We start from the raw sequence: 4,724 nt of genomic DNA, 5'->3' as shown, positions 1-4,724 counted from the left end.
GGATGATAGTTCTTTGTCGACACTTGAAGAGTGTGAATAGCCGAAGGTACTCTGCCTACACTTGGAGAGTGTGAAAGGATGACAGTTCTTTACCACACCGGGATTTGGTGGAAGAGAGTTTTGTAAAGGCTTCTCCGCCTTACTGTGGGGGCTAAAGGAGAGCCACTTTGGTAATAGTGTAATACCTGAAGTGGGAGGCTTTAGGGAGTGAATGTAGGTCTTTTTTGACCGAACTAATATAAATATTTGTGTCATTTTATTTTTATGTTGCTTATTTACTTACTGCAAGTTTTATTTTTTATGGTTGAAAATTTTTTTTAAAACCTTAATTAACTTTCTACTAATCGTTAACTGGTAGACCTTTTAAATCCAAGAAGGTAAATTTTAAAAGTACCAATTCACCACCCTCTTGGTTAGCCTTGGGACATTAACTTAGGTTTAATAATCTAATCAAGAATTAACAAGAATCAATAAGTAGTATTAGAGCTTTGTTTCAAAATTATAAATATAGACTACTTTTTGATTAACGAGCATGACTACTTTTAGAAATCAGAACACACGTGAAGGGTATTCGATCACTAGACCTCCTTTATTTAATAAATCCCTTTTGATTTTTGAAAAATATGCATGTCTATGTTTTTACAGTCTTCATATTATTGTATATGAATCTTAGTAAATGAAGGGTATACAAAATCAACTAGATTAGTTGATGGCATTAGACTTGAAACACCCTTTACAGATTGGACTGTAGAAGAACATAACTTAGCATAAGTTAATGCAAAATATTTAAACAGTTTCTTTTGTGCACTTAAGTCATAAGACTATATGGGAGTTTCCACTTGCAAAAGTGGAAATGATATATGGAATAGACTTTGTATCACTTATGAAGATACTACCGAAGTAAAGCAATCTAGACTTAACATCTTATTACATTACTATGAATTATTTTGCATGAAACCTAATGAATTTATTTCTAATATGTACACAAGATTCATACAGATAATCACTTCTTTGCATGCATTAGGTAGGGAACTAATGAATAATGAAATTATTAATAAGATTCTTCATTATTTGCCTACTACATATAATGCTAAAATAACTGCAATTATAGAGTCTAAAGATCTGAATGTTTACTCTATTGACAATCTTCTTGGATCACTAATAAGTTACAAGCAAGGAGTGAGTCAAAAAAAGATTGATGCAGGAGAACAACGAAAGGAGAAAAACATTGCACTAAAAGTAGAGGAGTCGTAGAGTTATCTATCGCAACTTGAGGATAAGGATGACATTATTTTAAAGACTATATAGTTTAGAAGATTTATAAAAAGGAAGCAAAAGAGACGCCAACAGTGAAATATAGATATGTTTAATATGAATGTTTAGGTTTCTAATGAAGTAATTTGCTACGAGTGCAGGAAACCTGGACACATAAAGTCTGACTGCTCAAATCTTAAGGCCACTCCTAGCAAGAAAAAGGCAGAGGAGAAACCAAAAGAAAAGAAGGGCAAGAAGAGATTCTAAAGAGCTTTTTGGGCGGACTCGGCTTTTGATTCGTTAGAAACTAAAAAGAAGGAAGTCACCAACTTGTACTTAGTGGTCGATAATCATGATCAGTCATATCAAGAAGAGGTATGTGACTTCACTTATGCTGAACTTTTAGAACTTTCTGAAAGAATATATGATGCATATAAGAAGTTAAGGAAAATGCATGCTAGTCTTAATCTTGAAATGCAAGAATTGTAAAAAAAAATATGAAATCCTTATGAAAGATCATGCATTGATTGATAACAACCACATTAGCTTACTTGATAAATTTGATAACTTGAATAAGAGAAATGAGATTTTGAAAACATCCTATACAACATTGGAAAATGAATTTAAAAATTTTAAGAATGAATCTAAAAGTAGAGAGCACTATTTGAATTTTGATAAGAAGATATTAAAAGATTTAAATGTATTTTTGAAATTGAAAGTGCAAGCTCTTGAAGAAAATAGGAAACCCCCAACACTTGAAGATTTTACTAATCCTATTTTATATCCAAAATTTATACAACTTAGGAAGAGACAAAGTAATTATAGATGATTGAGAAATCCATTTCCTATAGTCAAATGTTAATCTTATGACATGATTAGATATATTGTGCACACTTGTACATTACATAGAAAGACTAATTTAGTGTGGAAACCAAAGATGCATAAACATAAACATATTTTATATATATATATATATATATATATATATTTTTTTTTAAATTTTTCTTATTAATTATATATTAAGCCTAAATGGAAGAAATTAAGAGACTAGGTCCAATTTGTGAAGATTTGATTTTTTCAAGTCAAAAACTAGGATGATGCACGGAAAATGGTCGGGATAGCTCAGTTGGTAGAGCAGAGGACTGAAAATCCTCGTGTCACCAGTTCAAATCTGGTTCCTGACATGTGAATAATGTATCTTTCTTTTAGATATTCATACCTCATACAAATGAATCGAGACGGATCGGGATACATATTCATGAATAGTCTAGAGCATGATACATACTTCTTCATCTAGTACTACTCAAAAAGTTTGCCTTTAGTTCACCTTTCCTTTCAGAAGGATCAGCTCTGTCTTTGCACGACCTAATGTCGCATTGCATTCATATTGGACAAAATCAAAGATGAAGCCGCTAGGGCTTCTTCCGCTCCGGTACTCAAATTGATTTTAGGCTAATGATATTTTATATGGATTAAGGGTAAATAATATTTATATGTTAGATTTAAATAGTATAAAAACTCCTAATATTTTTTATTTTAAAACTATTTCTAATAAGTCATGGCTGTGGCATAGGAGACTTTGTCACTCTAGCATAAAAAACCTTAAAAAAATTACTCAAAAGGATTTGGTTAGAGGTATACCAAAACTAAACTTTACTAAGGATCTCCTTTGTGATGCATGTCAATTAGGAAAATAGGTAAAGTCCTCTTTTCACTCCAATAAGAAACTTAGAACTAGTAAACCTTTAGAAATTTTACATATGGGTCTTTTTGGACTAGTTGGAACTGTAAGTCTAGGAGGGAAGGTATACGAATTTGTAATAGTTGATAATTTTTTTAGATTCACTTGGGTTAAATTCTTATATCATAAAGGTGAATTATTTGAGGAGTTTAGAGATTTTTTGACTTCGATTCAGAGGAAACTAGGGTGTGAGATTTTAACAATCCAAAGTGATCACAACAGTGAATTTGAAAATAAAACATTTGAGGATTATTATAAAGAGAAATGAATTGATCACAATTTTTCTGCACCTAGAACCCCTTGGCAGAATGGGGTAGTCAAAATAAAGAATAGAACATTAATAGAAGCCGCTCGAGCCATATTGGCAGAATATTCACTTCCTAAATATTTTTGAGCTGAAATGGTTAATACTACATGTTATATTTTAAATAGGGTGAACATCAGGCCAAAATTGAATAAACACCCTATAAGCTTCTTAAAGGGAGAATATCTAATTTGTCACATTTGTATGTTTTTGGATGTAAGGTGTTCATACATAATAATAAAAAATCTTCCTTAAGAAAATTTGATCCAAAATTAGATGAAAGAATATTTCTTGGATACTCTAGTATTGGAAAATCTTATAGAGTATTTAACAAATGAACTTTGGTAATTAAGGGGACATCACATGTTATGTTTGATGAATCTAGAGTTTTGGAAGGGCCAAATTTAGAAGAGGATGAGATAGAAAAGAACTTCTAAAAGATTGAGAAAATTGTTTTGGATGAAAAGCAGGAAATAGAAAACCCGTTGCCTAGAGATTTAATATTTTTTAAAAACCACCCAAAAGAACTGATTTTAGGTGAACCTAGTGAGGGTGTTAGGACTAGGTATGGAAGAAGTCAATCATTTGGCCTTTATTTCAATAATATATACCACAAATATAGATCAAGTACTTTCGGATGAATTTTGTATTTTGGCAATGCAAGAAGAATTAAATCAATTTATAAAAATTAAAGTTTTGAAATTAATTGTCAAAGTGTAGTTGGAACTAAGTGGGAATTCAAGAACAGAATGAATGACTTATGAGTTATTGTTAGAAATAAAGCTAGATTGGTAGCTAAGGGGTATAATTAGATTGAAGGAATTAATTTTGAGAAGACTTTCGCCCCTGTAGCATGACTTGAAGCAATTAGGGTTTTGTTAGCCTTTACCTATTTTAAAGAATTCAAATTGTTTCAAATGAATGTTAAAAGTGTCTTTTTAAATGGGGTGATTCAAGAGGAAGTTTATGTTGAACAACATCCATGTTTTTAAAATTCAAAATACCCAAAACATATTTTTAAATTAAAAAAGGTATTATATGGATTGAAATAGACACTTAGGGCTTGGTATGAGAGGTTAAGCACTTTCTTACTAGATAGATCTTTTAAAAAATGAAGTGTGGACACCACTCTCTTTTTAAAGAAATTGGAAGAGGATATACTCATTGTAAAAATTTATGTTGGTGATATCATCTTTGGATCTACTAATAAAAATCTTTATGATGATTTTTTCTAAAATAATGAGTAGTGAATTTGAGATGAGCCTAAAGGGAGATTTAAGTTACTTTCTAGGTTTTAGTATTAAGCAAATTGAGAAATGAATATTTCTTAGTCAGTCAAAAAATATTAAGGACATCCTTAAAAAGTATGAAATGGATAATACTAAACTTGTTAGTATACCTATGAGTTCCTCAATTCAGTTGGAT

General features: G+C 30.8%; 1 non-coding gene across 1 annotated transcript; it reads left to right on the top strand.

The window, feature by feature from the left end:
- The first annotated feature begins 2,365 nt into the window (after positions 1-2,365).
- TRNAF-GAA lies at positions 2,366-2,438 on the top strand. Its single transcript has one exon. It is a non-coding gene; the product is annotated as a tRNA-Phe (tRNA).
- Positions 2,439-4,724: the final 2,286 nt, after the last annotated feature.

Source organism: Dendrobium catenatum, unplaced genomic scaffold (assembly GCF_001605985.2).
Source record: "Dendrobium catenatum unplaced genomic scaffold, ASM160598v2 fragScaff_scaffold_446, whole genome shotgun sequence".
Lineage (NCBI taxonomy): Eukaryota > Viridiplantae > Streptophyta > Magnoliopsida > Asparagales > Orchidaceae > Dendrobium > Dendrobium catenatum.
Note: the sequence above shows the minus strand (reverse complement) of the source record. Positions and strands in the feature narration are given on the sequence as shown.